The sequence below is a fragment of the Rhinopithecus roxellana genome, chromosome 4 (genome assembly GCF_007565055.1).
Source record: "Rhinopithecus roxellana isolate Shanxi Qingling chromosome 4, ASM756505v1, whole genome shotgun sequence".
Taxonomy (NCBI): Eukaryota; Metazoa; Chordata; class Mammalia; order Primates; family Cercopithecidae; genus Rhinopithecus; species Rhinopithecus roxellana.
In genome coordinates, this window is record NC_044552.1 from 116,632,530 (window position 1) to 116,648,639 (window position 16,110).

The 16,110-nt window shown below is 37.2% G+C and overlaps 1 protein-coding gene across 7 annotated transcripts in view; it reads right to left on the reverse strand.

Moving 5' to 3' along the window:
- The window catches only part of KLHL32 (kelch like family member 32), a 250,044-nt gene that overhangs the window by 104,851 nt on the left and 129,083 nt on the right, over positions 1 to 16,110 (reverse strand). The window lies entirely within an intron of this gene.

Sequence of the window (16,110 nt, forward strand, 5' to 3'; positions counted from 1 at the left end):
AAGAAAGACAGTTATGAGACTTTGAAAGCAAGGGAGCAAGACAAAATTCTAGAGAGACTAGGGAAAACAAAGTTTTACAAATTAATAATTGATTTTGATTTTTGAAATGCTTCTACAAAGTGTCATTGACACAAACTACTGCAAATCATCTTGATGTCTGAACAGTTACAATAACAGTACACACAGGATGGCACTCCTCACTATATACAGTACTTCCATATGTAATACACAGTCTCATTTTGAGGTGATAGTATTTAGGCTCACCGAACTCGCTTTCTCTTGGTCCTGGATTCTCATAGCTACCAAGTTATATGCAGCAGTCCCAAATATCCTGCCCAATAGGACACGAAAAGCCTTCGTCTCCTGACTTCTCTGCTTTTTTCTGCCTCAGTCCAATGAAACAGCTAGTTCCTCTCATCTGCCATTGTATTAGTTCATTTTCATACTGCTATAAAGAACTGCCTGAGGCCGGGCGCGGTGGCTCAAGCCTGTAATCCCAGCACTTTGGGAGGCCGAGACGGGCGGATCACGAGGTCAGGAGATCGAGACCATCCTGGCTAATACGGTGAAACCCCGTCTCTACTAAAAAATACAAAAAACTAGCCGGGCGACGAGGCGGGCGCCTGTAGTCCCAGCTACTCGGGAGGCTGAGACAGGAGAATGGCGTAAACCCGGGAGGCGGAGCTTGCAGTGAGCTGAGAGCTGGCCACTGCACTCCAGCCTGGGCGGCAGAGCAAGACTAAAAAAAAAAAAAAAAAAAAAAAAAAGAACTGCCTGAGACTAGGGACTTATAAAGGAAAGAGGTTTAATTGACTCACAGTTCAGAATGGCTGGGGAGGCCTCAGGAAACTTACAATAATGGTGGAAGGTGAAGGGGAAGCAAGGCATGTTTTTCACAAGGCAGCAGAAAGAAGAAGTGCGAAGTGAATGCGAAGAGCCCTTTATAAAACCATCAGATCTTGCGAGAACTCACTCACTATCACGAGAACAGCATGGGGGAAATCACCCCCATGATTCAATTACCCTCCACCTGGTCTCTCCCTTGACACGCGGGGATTATAGGGACTATAGGGACTACAATTCAAGATGAGATTTGGGTGGGAATACAAAGCCATGTATCACACACTCCATTTCAGTGGTTCTCAAAGTGTAGCCCTTGGACCAGAGACATCAGCATCACCTGGGAACATGTTTGAGTACAGACTCTCAGGTCCCCACTGCAGACTTATTGAAACTGATACTCCAAGTGGGGCCCAGCAATCTGTATTGTAATAGGACCTCCAGGTGATTCTTATGCCCACTTGAATTTGAGAACCACTAAGCTATTCAGTGCAAGTGAATTTGCCCCCAACCAATTCTCCAAATGGCCAATTTATTGCAAATTAGTATGTCAAATGAAAATCTGAAATTAAAAAAACAAAAACTTGCCAAATTAAACAAATGCATGAGTTTCCATAAAAAATTTAAAAAGGCAAAAAAAAAAAAAAAAAATACAACCTGACACTAATTTGTGCACTGTTAATCTTTGACTTAAGAAATATAAAGAGAATTCAATTTTGTTTACTGATAATGAGAGAAGTCTTGTGGGAACTGTTCCCTGAGATTTTGCAGTTTAGCTAACTTTATAGTAGCAAAAAAAAAAAAAAAAAACCTCACTATGCTATATGGTATTTAGTCCATGCTGAATTTTTTTAATTTAAAAAATGTGATATTTTTTTACTTTTGCCAATGTATCAATATTCATCTTTTAGAAATTTTATTTGTGTATTTAAATTTTATCAATGCCTAAGGAATGTACATATTTCAGGGGTACATATGATAATGTAATATAGTCACAATTTTTAATGACCAAATCAGCGTATTTGAGTTATCTATCACCTTAAAAGTATCTTTTCTTTATGCTTGAAACATTCAAATTATTCTCTTCTAGCGATTTTCTTTTCTTTCTTTCTTTTTTTTTTTTTTTTTTTTGAGATGGAGTCTTGCTGTGTCACCCAGGCTGGAGTGTAGCGGCCCAATCTCGCCTGACTGCAACCTCTGCCTCCCAGGTTCATGAGATTCTCCTGCCTCAGCCTCCCGAGTAGCTGGGATTACAGGTACCCGCCACCACTCCTGGCTAATTTTTGTATTTTTAGTAGAGATGAGGTTTCGCCATATTGGCCAGGCTGGTCTCGAACTCCTGACCTTGTGATCCACCTGCCTCAGCCTCCCAAAGTGCTGGGATTACAGGTGTGAACCACCGTGCCCAGCTCCTTTCTAGCTATTTTCAAGTGTACAATAGATTACTATAAACTATAGTCACTCTATTCAATATCCCCATCATCCTCCCCCTCCCAACGACCCTTCCCAGCCTACTGGGTAGGGTAACCACCAGTCTACTCTGTCTTCATGAGATTCACTTTTTTTTAAGCTCTCACATATGAGTGACGATATACATTATTTGTCTTTTTGTGCTTGGCTTATTTCTCTTAACATAATGACCTCTAGTTTCATCCACATTGCTGCAAATGACAGGATTTCATTTTTTTTATAACTTTTTTTGGGTATATATACCACATTTTCTTTGTCCATTCATTCACTGATGAGCACTTAGTTAATTCCATTTTCCTTTTTTTTTTTTTTTTTTTTTTGAGACAGAGTCTTGCTCTGCCACCCAGGCTGGAGTGCAGTGGCATGACCTCAGTTCACCGCAACCTCCGCCTCCTGGGTTCAAGCAATTCTGTTTCCTCAACCCCCCAAGTAGCTGGGGCTACAGTCACGTGCCACCACACCCGGTTAATTTATGTATTTTTAGTAGAGATGGAATTTCACCATGTTGGCCAGGCTGGTCTCGAACTCCTGACCTCAGTTGATCCACCTGCCTCAGCCTCCCTGAGTGCTAGAGTGCTGGGATTACAGGTATGAGCCACTGCACCTGGCCCAATTCCAAATTTTGACTATTGTGAATACTGCTACAATAAACATGGGAGTACAGATATACTGATTTCCTTTCTTTTGGATATATAATATGTATTTTACAATATACTGATTTCCTTACTTCTGAATATATACCCAGTGGTAAAATTGCTGAGTCATATGCAAGTTATATTTTTAGTTTCTTGAGGAACCTCCATTCTGTTCTCCATAGTGGCTGTACTAATTTATTCCCATCAACAGAGTACTAGGCTTCCCCTTTCTCCCTATCATTGCCGGAATCTGTTATTGCCTCTCTTTTTGATGAAAGCCATTTTAACTGGGGTGAGGTATTTCACTGTAGTTTTGATTTGTATCTTCTGATGCTCAGTGACCTTCAGTATTTTTCTAAATATATCTGTTGGACATTTGTATGCCTTCTTTTAAGAACTATCTAATTTTGCCCATTTTTAAATTGGATTTTTTTTTTTTTTTTTTTTTTTTTTTTTTTTGGCTAGTGAACTGTTTGAACTTCTTATATATTCTGGTTATCAATCCCTTGTCAGATGGTAGTTTACAAATATTCGTCCCCATTCTGTGGGTTGGCCCTTCACTTTGTTGATTGTTTCCTTTGCTGTGTAGAAGCTTTTTAGCTTGATGAAATTCCATTTGTCTATTTTTGCTTTGGTTGCCTGTGTTTTGGGGGTCTTAATCCCAAAAAGCCTTTGCCCAGACCAATGTCCTGTAGCATTTCCCCAATATTGTCTTCTAGTTATTTCACAGTTGGGGCCTTAGATTTAAGTCTTTAATACATTTTGATTTGATTTTTGTGTATGGTGAGAGATAAGGGTGTAGTTACATTCTTCTGCATATAGTTATGCAATTTTCCCAGCACCATGTATTAAAAAGACTCTCTTTTCCCCATTGTATGTTCTTGGCACCTTTGCAAAGATAAGTTGTCTGTAAATGTGTGGACTTATATTTGGATTCCCTATACTATTCCATTGATCTATGTGTCTGTTTTTATGCCAGTACCAGGCTGATTTAGTTACTATAGCTTTTTAGTACATTTTGATATCTGATAGTGTAACATCTTTGTTCTTTTTGCTCAGGGTGGCTTTGGCTATTTGGAGTTTTTGTGGTTCCACTTATATTTAAGATTTTTTTTCTATTTCTGTGAAGAACGTCATTGGAAATTTGATATGGATTGCACTGAATCTGTAAACTACTTTGGGTAGTATTGTTATTTTAGCAGTATTAATTATTCTTATCCATGAACATGGAATATCTTTCCCTTTTTTTGGCATCATCTTCTTTTATCAGTGTTTTATAGTTTTCCTTGTCTAGATATTTTACTTCTTTGGTTAAATTGATTCCTAGGTATTTTATATTCTTTGTACTATTGAACTAATAGGATTTTATTTTAACAAATGTACTTTTTTATCCTCACAAGTCTATACATTTTAAATTAATATGTATAAGATGAACAATATAAACTGATGACCCATTATTCCTTGTAGAGATCTTCGTTTCCATCTCACTGCATTAGAGAGTTTTATGTTTTCATAATGAAAAGGATTATTTTTGAGAGCTTAATTTATGGTTAAACTTTTTACTGTTAGAAACACTAAATTATTGCTCTCTTGCCATTTAAGAAATTTTCCAAAATAGATTTTAAATACAATTTGAAAAAATAAAATAACATTCAGAATATCTTAAAGCTATTGGGAGTATTTAACATATAATATATTCAATTATATTTGATATATTAAAAAGCTAACATTCATAATGTATTTAACTTTCAGAAATTTATCATAAATTTTAAAAATTGAACATTTTTTAGAACTGAGGATGTTCCACATAGTACAGCTTAGTGCCAAGAGAAATTGCCTTGACCACTATATCCCCCTGTAGGGGAAAAGAGCAGGAGGACTCCTATAGTCTTTGCTGTTAAAGATCGCCAGTCTTCACCAACACAAACCCCAGCTGACAGAGATGCCTGGAGCCCATGCTTTTGCATACCGTGGAGCTGGAGGGGGTCACTCTGGCACCGTGCACCTGGTATGGCTTCACATGAGCCCACACCCGGCTGTGATGTCACTTCTCTTGCACCTGCATCAGGACCTGGCAACCCCACGCAGCACTGACAGTGTCACACAATTCCCAAAACCACTGCCCCTGCACACCCCTCAGAACTTGCATTGGACCCACAACCACCACACACCCCACCCATCATCACACCTCAGGTGATTATTTAAGAACCACCACACACCCCACCCATCATCACACCTCAGGTATCATTACACCTCAGGTGAAAGTCTTCCCCACCAAAGCCAGTCTGTAATACTGAAAGATATAACTGCTCCTTCAAATGTTCAGACACCAATGCAAGGCTACAAGGAACATGAAATGTCAGGGAAACCTAACATCACTAAAGGAAATGATAATTTCTAGTAATGATACCGAAGAAATGGAGACCTGTGAATTGCTTGACAAAATTATTGTTTTAAGAAATTATCACTGAACACAGATAGACAACTCAATAATATCAGGAAAATAAAACATAAACAAAAGGGAAAGTTAGAGAAATGTAAATTTTATGTAATACACAAATGAAAGGGAAAATTAGAGAAATGCAAACCACAAAAATGAAGCAAATTCTGAAGCTGAAGAACACAATAAATGAAACCAAAAAAATGCAACAGAGAGCTTCAATACCAGACTTGATCAAGCAGAGGAAAGAATTAGTAAACTTGAATACTGGTCATTTTAAATTATCCAGTCAGAGGACAAAAAAGAAAAAAGAGTAAAAAGGAGTAAAGAAAACCTATGGCTTTTATGAAACAGTATCAAGTAAATCAACTTATATTATGAAAGCTTAATAAAAAGAAGAGAAATAGAAAGGAGAAGAAAGATTATTGAAAATGAATAACTACCAAAAACATTCCAAATCAGGGGAAGGAAGTGGACATCTGGATTGATGAACCCCAAAGAATCCTAAATAAGTTGAATACAAAGAGATCTGCACCAGGATACATTATAATTACATTTTCAAAAGTTAAAGACAGAGAATTTTGAAAGAAGCAAAAGAAAAGTGACTTGTCACGTATAAGGGAACCATCTCCATGAGACAATCAGTGGATTTTTTTAGAGAAATATTGCAGGCCAGAAGAGAGTGGGATGATACATTCAGAATACTGAAAAAAAAAAAAAAAAAAAAAAAAACTACCAAGAATACAATATCTGGCAAAACTATCCTTTAAAAATAAATGAAAGAGAAAATCTTTCCCAGGGAAACAAAAACTGAGAGAGTTTGTCACTCCTAAACCTATTTTACATGAAATGGCTAAGGGGGTTCTTCAAATTGAAACAAAAACATGCTGAACAGTAACGTGAAAGCATAAGAAAACATAAATATCACTGGCAAAAGTAAAGATATGGACAAATACATAATAATGTAACACTGTAATGGTGGTGTGTAAGTTACTTTTACCCCAACATTTAAAAGATAAAAGACCAAAATTTGTTGATGGATACACAATATAAAAAGAAGTAAACTCTGACTACAAAAACACAAAGTTTGGGGGAGGTAGTAAAAGTGGAGAATTTTTGTGTGCAGTTGAGTTAAGTTATCAACTTAAAATAGACCATTGTAACTACAAGACATTTTATGACAGGCTTGAGGTAACCACACAGAAAAAAAAAAAACTTATAATAGATATACAAAAGATAAATAGAAAAGAATCAAAGCAAATACTACAAAAATAATCAAATAACAAAGGAAGATAGCAAGAGAAGATGAGAGACCACTTTCATTCAACTTAGTACTGGAAGTCCTACCCAGTGCAATTAAACAAAAAAAAAAAAAAGGAAATAAAAAGCATCCAAACTGGAGAGGAAAAAGTGAAATTATCTCTGCAGATAACATGATTATATATGTAGGAAACGCTGAAGATTCAACCAAAAAACAATGTTAGAACTAATAAATGAGTTTAACAAAGTTTTTTGGTGCAAAATTAACATTCAAAAATCAGTAGTATTTCTGTATACAAACAGGAAAGTAATAAACAGGAAAGTACTTTTAATAAATAAAAGTAAATAAAAAAGAAATTTAAGAAAACCATCCCATTTAAAATAAAGAAAATACTTAGGCATAAATTTAATTAAAGAAGTGAAAGACTTGTTAACTGAAAGTTATAAAACACTGGTGAAGGAAATCAAAGACACAGATAAAATGGAAAGACATCTGTGTCTACAGATTAAAAAACAATGTGTTAAAATGTTCATACTACTCAAAGTGATCTATACGTTCAACACAACCCCTACCAAAATCCAAGTGGCATTCTTTATAGAAATAGAAAAAAAAAATGATAAAATCAAATGGAACCACAAAAGACACTGAATAGCCAAAGAAATCTTAAACAAGAACATGCTGGAGGCACCATACTTCCTGATTTCAAAATATATTACAAAGCTACAGTAATCAAAACAGTATAGTACTGTCATAAAAACAGATATATAGACCAACTAACAGAATAGCCCGGAAATAAATCCATGCATCTGTGGTAAACTGATCTTTGACAGGGTGCCAAGAACACACAATAGGGAAAGGACAGGCTCTTCAATATATGGTGCAAGGAAAACTTGATATCTGCATGCCAAAGAATAGAATTGAGCCCTTATCTCACATCATATGCAAAAATTAACTTAAATGTGTTAATGACTTAAATGTAAGACTTAAAACAATAAAGAAGAAAATGTAGGGGAAAGCTCTTTGACATTGGTCTAGGTAATAATTTTTCGGATATGACACCAAACTACTGGCAATAAAAGCAAAAATAAGTGGGCTTGCATCAAACTAAAAACTTATGCATACCAAAGGAAACAATCAACAGATTAAAATGGCAACCCACAGAATGGGAAAAATATTTGCAAACCATATATCTGATAAAGCGTTAATATCCAAAAATATTTAAGGAACTCACAAAATGCAATAGCAAATAAATAAATAAATAACTGAACTTTAAAATGGTCACAGGACCTGAATAGACATTTTTCCAAAGAAGGCATACAAATGGGCAACAGGTATATAAAAAGATGCTCAACATCACTAATCGTCAGGGAAAAGTAAGTAAAAACCACAATGAGGTGTCTCTTCACATCCGTTAGAATAATTATTACCAAAAAGACAAAAGATAATTGTTAGTGAGGTTGTAGAGAAAAGGGAATCCTTGTTTATTGTTGGTTGGAATGTAAATTGGTACAGCCATTATGGGAAACAGTAGAGAGGGTACTAAAAAATTTTTTTAAAGAACTACCTTATGATCTAACAATCTCACTTCTGGGTATGTATGCAAAGAAAATGAAATTAGTATCTCAAAGTGATAGCCACACTCCCATGGTTATTGCAGCATTATTTACAATAGCCACAATATGGAAACAATCTTAATGTCCCTCAACGAATATATGGATAAAGAAAATGTGAGATATACACATACACACGAACATTATTTAGCCTTAAAAAAGAAGAAAATCCTGCCATTTGCAACAATATGGATGAACCTGGAAGACATTATGCTAAGTGAAATAAACTAGACACAGAAAGACAGATATTGAATGATATCACATTATATAGGCATATTTTGGAAATAGAGTGGGTTTAGTTCCAGACCACCTTAATAAAGCAAATATCATAATACAACGAGTCATACATATGTTTTGGTTTCCCAGTACATATAAAAGTTATGTTGACACTATACTGTGGTCTATTAAGTATACACACAAAGTGAAGAGCGCCTGACATATGGCAAGTTCTTAGTAAAATTTATATTTTGTGGTAACAATAAAATGTAGTGAAGTTTCTTTTAAGTATTCCCTGATTAAAAGGACTGATATATTAGGAGAAGCACCAGTTTCTGTTGTTGTTTTTTTTAAATCAAGTGTGACTATAGATAAAAAAGGCTAACAGGAAATTAGAGTTAAGTAGATTTTGTTTATGCATTTGTAGAAGATTACCTGAAATTCCAAAATTAAAAAACAGATCACAGTTAAATAAAAACCTTTAGTTTATAAAATGTTGAATTTGCTTCTAAACTTCTTGAAAAGAACCTGAAAGAAATTTCAGTTGTTTTCAGTGTCTGCTTTTTATTACATGGGTGGTTAAGTTTTTAACACTCCCCACACCAACCAAGTTCTTTTTTCCAATCTTCCAAATTGTAATTGCACCTGACATGCTAACCACCTGCTTGCCACCAATCCGGTATGTACAGCAGGACTCAAATAGCTTAAACTGCAGAAGAATATTCTGGGTTAATGAAATGGAAAAACTTCCTAAGAACAAAGGTTAAAAAAATAAAATAGGCTGCCAAAGGCGTTTTAAAAATCTACATTTCTAGGGTCTTTCAAAAGTAATCAGGGTAACACTGGCATAGAATAGGGATCCTCAATCAGAGGGTTAGTAGAGTTGGGAGGAAAACACAATTCCTTAAATAATGTATATCTATATTTGCACGTTTGTATGTGCAATAAAGAGACACCATATTGGTAATTATTTTATATCAATACAATTAAATGCATCTATAATTGCTATATTAGAGAGTATGATTGTAGAGGGAAAAAATAGACTTAATTTTATCCTGTTTACATAAGTATTTTTTTCGATCATTGCAATGAACATGTATTACTTATGTATTTCAAACAATTCCCTTTTAAAAACTTTGTTTTATTTTTAATGTTCAGAACTATACAGGAAGATACATCTGGTTCTATAACCTACTGGTCATGTGGGCAATTTATCTTGGAACTTTGGCTAATTTGTTACCTTCTCTGAGCCTCAGGCCCTTTATCTGTAAAATGGAAATAATACCAACTTCACAGGGTTGTCATAGGTTTAAATACAATTATGCTTAATGTCAGGCATAATATATGGCACACAGTAGATGTTTAATAAGTAGAAACTGTTGCTATAATCTAGGTTGAATGTCTCACTGTCCCATGTCTCCCTTTGATTCCAACTGAAACGAGAGCTGAGAAACAGCACCCTCCACTCAACTGCTGACTAAATCCATTCATTTCAAATAGTTTCCAAACGACAGTCTCACTCTAAATCCCTATCTCTGGCAGGACTTCACTTTTGCAACATACTCCTAGACTTCTACTTTATGGAATGACCCCATTACAAAAATCATCACCATCACTTCTATAAATACAGAAATTCCACTTTGACATCACATCATACTGTTTCAGAAATTTAATGTTGCCCAGGCACCGTAGGTCATGTCTATAATCCTACCACTTTGGGAGGCTGAGGCTGGAAGTTCACTTGAGGCCAGGAGTTTGAGACCAGGCTGGGTAACATAGGGAGACCCTATCTCTACAGACAATTAAAAAAACTAGCTGAGCATGGTGGTATGCACCTGTACTCCCAGTTACTCAAGACGGTGAGGCAGGAGGATTGCTTGACGCCAGGAGTTTGAGGCTGCAGTGAGCCATGATCACACCACTGCATCCCAGCTTGGGCAAGAGAGTGAGACTCTATCTCAAAAAATAATAATAATGTTAAAAAGGTAATGCTTATCACAATTTTTAAAAACCATAATTAACCTAAAGATTAAAAAAGGGGAACTATTATATCAAGGTCAATGTCTTGGATATAATAAATTTAAAAGACATCTCAATTAGGAATGCCTCATTGGATATCACTTGGTGACAAGGAAGAACTTGGTCATTTGGCACAGTGAAACACCAGTTGCCTAGTCTATTCGAGCTAGTGAAACAATGTCCAGAAACCTGCTAGAGACCACGAGGAAGGCCAAAGTCTCCTTGGCAGCAAAAGAGGTGATGAGACCAATAGCAATATTTTTAAGCATATAACATCTTGAAAAGGTAGACTGCAGGCTCCATGAAGGCAGGTGCCATATCTCCTTTTCTCACTGTGGTTCTCCCAGATCCTAGGAGCACATACATGCAATAAATACAGCAAATGAATGAATCAACCAACATGATATTCAGAACTCATCTACAGATGATGTCCTACCACACTACAGTGCCATAAACAAAAAGAATTCATTCTATGTAACAGAGAATGTTCTGCATGAAAGGTGTTTTAGGTACCAAAATGTCAAATTGTAACTAAAGAGAAAGAGCATCCACTGTAAGCTAAACATTTGAGAAACACAAGTGAGTTCAAAGCTAGACACTTAGAAAAAAAAGAACATATGTCAATGTTCTCTATCAAGTCACAACATTCTGCCAAAGCATGGGATACAGTTCTGCTTAGAAATATGAAAGCATTGCACAGACTCATGCTTGGTTCACAAGATTTTGCCTTTGGGAGAGTCTCAGCCAGGCTGAGATTTACAGTCATCACAGCTCATTTGTGGCTGATAATGTGCTGCCACCAATACAAACCTTTCTAATTGAAAACCTAGTTTGTGAGTATATAATCCACTTTAAGTGCTTACCACAGAGGCATGGTATGGATTTATGATGTGTTATTCCCTCTTTATTTCACACAGATATGACGCAAATTGAGTCCTAAAATCACAGTATGTGAAGTTTTTTTTTTTTTTTTTTTTTTTTTTTTTTTTTTTTTTGAGATGGAGCCTGGCTCTGTTGCCCAGGCTGGAGTGCAGAGGCACAATCTCTGCTAACTGCAAGCTCCACCTCCCAGGTTCACGCCATTCTCCTGCCTCAACCTCTTGAGTAGCTGGGACAACAGGCGCCCGCCACCACGCCCAGCAGCTAATTGTTTGTATTTTTAGTAGAGAAGGGGTTTCACCGTGTTAGCCAGGATGGTCTTGACCTCCTGACCTCGTGATCTGCCCGTCTCGGCCTCCCAAAGTGCTGTGATTACAGGCGTGAGCCACCGTGCCCGGCCGTGAAGTTTTTTTGAGTCACGTTAGTTGTTATGCAGACACAAGATTAGTTACAGCTACATTTTAGGGTGGTACCTTATGACACAAAACTGACAAAAATTCTACTACATCTTCATAGATAAGTAAAATGACAGATGATAGACTTTTTAAAGCATCTGGTAAAATATGACCTTTTTACCTGCCAAACTGTGCAGCTTTGGAGTTACACTGAACACAGGCAAAACCACTGCGACTCCCATTTTATCAAGAATACATATAATCTTACAGGTGAAATAACTGAATTGTTTGGAGGTACATTCAACCCTTACATTTTACGAGCATTAAACAGAGTTAAATGAAAGTAAACAGACATGTCTAAGGAAGTCATTGAAAAGAGCAACTTGCAGTGATGACAGTATATCCATTACAACTTACATCTTCTATATGCCCACTGTTACATAATTAGTGATGTTTACAGTGGCCATGAGGCATTACAGAGATTTGAACTAACTTCTGAATCAACAAAGATTACATTTTGATCAATTTAGTGTTAATGGTTATTAGCCTTTATTACATTTTGGTTACACCTCACATACAGAATGGGTAGTAAATCTCAGTTAATGAGACCATTCAATTAACTGCAATAGCCCATTCCCTCCCATTAGGGAGAAGAGGTTCCCACTCACAGTCAAATTGGACTATTTACCTCCTTTATCTTGCAAATGAATAAAGTAACTCAATCCATCTGGGGAGCTAAATGGTCTGAAAGAGTGAGGATGTTTGGTTGGTGGTTTTCTTCCTCTTTATAATTGTTTTAATTGTTCCTCCCATAGTATAATAATACTCTCAGAGAATAAAATAACACAAGACAAACTAAAACAGTAAAATTATATTACTATAAATATAATTAGGCAACAGAAATTAATATCTCTAAAATACAATTTTCCCTCACCTTAACCACATAAAATAAAGATCCATCTTATATGCTAAAAATTATGTTACATATTGTTTTTTTCTAAAATCTTCAAATATGTAGCTTGTTTATTTAAAGGATCTAGCTGCGTTTCACAGCTTTGCTCTTGGCACAGTTGCTTCCTAAATTAACTATACAGTGATAATGAGCCCTTCAAAACAAGCATCATTATGGTTTATCCTGTCTGTTTAGAATTCTCCTCCTCCTGAATGTGGCCATGTTTCAATGACCTGGGTCTTCTGGGAGAGAAAAGGGTGGCATAAAAAAAGGACACAAGGCCGGGCGCGGTGGCTCAAGCCTGTAATCCCAGCACTTTGGGAGGCCGAGATGGGTGGATCACGAGGTCAGGAGATGGAGACCATCCTGGCTAACACGGTGAAACCCCGTCTCTACTAAAAAATACAAAAAACTAGCCGGGTGAGGTGGCGGGCGCCTGTAGTCCCAGCTACTCAGGAGACTGAGGCAGGAGAATGGCGTAAACCCGGGAGGCGGAGCTTGCAGTGAGCTGAGATCCGGCCACTGCACTCCAGCCTGGGCGACAGAGTGAGACTCCGTCTCAAAAAAAAAAAAAAAAAAAAAAAAAAAGGACACAAATCAAGTTGTTTCTTAGCCAAAGTTATGGTAATTGTGAAGGCCAGAAACTGCTGCTCACCATGCAGTTGGATAACACAAAATTTGTCCTTGCCAGTCTTTCCATCTTCTGGAAGGTGGCATCCACACATTTGACTTTGGCCTTGGGTTGCCCTCTCAGATCCCTATGGTTCTCCTTATTCCTCTGGTGATTCTGTTACTTTCCAGTTGTATCCCCTGAACATGGGATCACAATATATTCCTACCCACCATACAAAGAAGTCCATTGTTTAATCTGTCACAAATTTGCCTCTTTCAGATGTTTAGGGATGGCACTTTTACTCTTTCTTAATGAATACATTTGCTAAACCATTATTGAATGAATCAAATTAATTGAAGAGGCTGTTTGATCTCCCTCATATGGCAGCCAATGGCACAATCCTGCTTTTCACAAACTTCTAAGGACACCCCGACTGAGACATAACCTAGATTTCCTGCATTTTGACAGCTGTCCTAAGACAGAATCTGGGACTTGCACAAAGGAATGACTGAGCAGTTGTGATTAGAGTCTGCATGGATCAGAGAAAGTATGAAAAAAGGAAATTTTTTTTAGAGAACAGTGATATCAGAAAAGGTTGAAAGCCTGGAGAAAAAAAGAAGTGAAGCAACTGAGGAGGCAGAGCGGGGTATTCTTTACTGAGGAAAATATGATAGGAATTCAGGGGGAATTCTCTAAGACCACAAGAGATTCCTATGTGGTTTTCAAAGCTGTGCTGGGTATGTGTAAGAAGCAAGACTAAACTCTAGTCTCTCTTCTGCAAATGGAATTTTGGAATTTTAATACTTTAGAGATCACTGGCCCCTCCCTACTTAAGGTGTGATCCCTGGAATAGCAGCATTGGTATTGCCAAGGAACTTGTAAGAAATGTGGAATCTCGGCTCCTACCCCACACTTACTATATGGGAAAGCTGAGTTTTAATGAGAGCCCCAGGTGAACCACATGCATATAAACGTTTGAGAAGCAGAACTGGGGTAGTCAATTCTCCCCCTTGCAGCACTCCTTGCATACTTGAATACTTGAGGTGATGAGACACCTAATATTTTTCATGACAGGCTGTCCCTTGCTGGAGAAATATTAGTAAAACCTTCAAAATATTGACTTCTAATCACACTCCTGATAACTTTCTCCCCTTGGCCATAGGAGAAGGTCAATGCGTTCACTCTCTTTTGTGCTTAACAGCCTTTCAAATATATATAGTAACAGCTCTAGAGTCTCCTACTGGAAATAGTATCTAATTCGAATTCTCTGAGTCATAAAAATGTTAGTGCTTGAAGCCAATGCTCAAAGTTTTGTAGGCTGAGCAGAAGGTCTGAGTCCAAATCCCAGCATGAGAGGACTGATCCCTAGATTTGGAGGGGTGGGAGTGATTACTATACAGAAAATAAAAGGTATTTCAAAAGAAAGTGGATTCAAGGACATGGTCTTTGAAAGAGTAAATCATCCTAAGCTCTTGAATGGTGGCAGTGGTAAGAACTTGCAGGCAAATCTTTCACACTGTCTCCCTTTTCCCCCAATTATTTTGGTTGATTTTCTCTGGTCTATTTCCTTCTTAACAATCTTCCTTAAGAGGAATTTCATGTGGCTACCTCAAAGCTGCTTTTGACATAAATCACTCAGAATATTCCTAAGGAATTCAAAAAGGAGAGGTTTTTAACAAGTTTCAATTTGTCATAAAGAATGACAAGGAAGTTTCTTACCTGCCCAATATGATATTGGTACTGGCTTCCTGGAGCCCCATTGAGGGCTGTAAGGCCACATCCAGCTCAAGTGACCGTGGTCAGGATCTAGTCATAACATCTGTCATGGGTATAAATAGGGACCAGGAGCAGACAAGTACTAAAACACACAATTTCTGTCCTAGAATTCACAATATCATCCATAAGATCTGTTATCTCTTTTCTTGTCTTTTTTTTTCTTTTTCTTTTTCTTTTTTTTTTTGAGAGGGAGTCTCCCTCTGTTGCCTAGGCTGGAGTGCAGTGGTGCAATCTCGGCTCACTGCAACCTCTGCCTCCTGGGTTCAAGTGATCCTCCTGCCTCAGGCTCCCAAGTAGCTGGGACTACAGGCGCATGCCACCACGCCCAGCTGGTTTTTGTATTTTTAGTAAAGACGGGGTTTCACCATATTGGTCAGGCTGGTCTCGAATCCCTGACTTCATGATCTGCCTGCCTCGGCCTCCCAAAGTGCTGGGAATACAGGTGTGAGCCACTGTGCCCAACCCTGTTATCCCTTTTCTATAGAGAACTTTTTAGAAGAATGTTCAATAGTGTGGAATTTCCTCAATTATCACTTATTATCTTAGTCTCTTAAAACTCAATGTAAACTAATGATCACTCTTAAAAATTTAACCCTCAATTTCAACAGTCCCTCTCTTATTTTTAATGTCCTCTCTTAATAACTTTTTCTTCAACATCTAACATAAAGGAAGGTATATATGACCATAAATGTAGATGCCCAGTCCAGGTATGGACCCTCCCTTCGATCTTGCATTTTATTCATCACTTTTGTTTGACAGCTATGAATCAAGCAATACACACTGGAGCCCATCTCCTTTATCAGGAATGCACACAGATGAGGGCAAGAGCCCAGTTAACAGACTGTTTCATTTAACTCCATTAGTTGCTAAGCAACAATTTCCCTGGCACCTTCCTAATCTAAGAACAGGTCAGCTCAATGAATATGAAGTGTTCAGGTCTTCCCAATTGTTCAAGTTCATTTTTTTTTTTTTTTTTTTTTTTTTTTTTTTTTTTTGAGACAGGG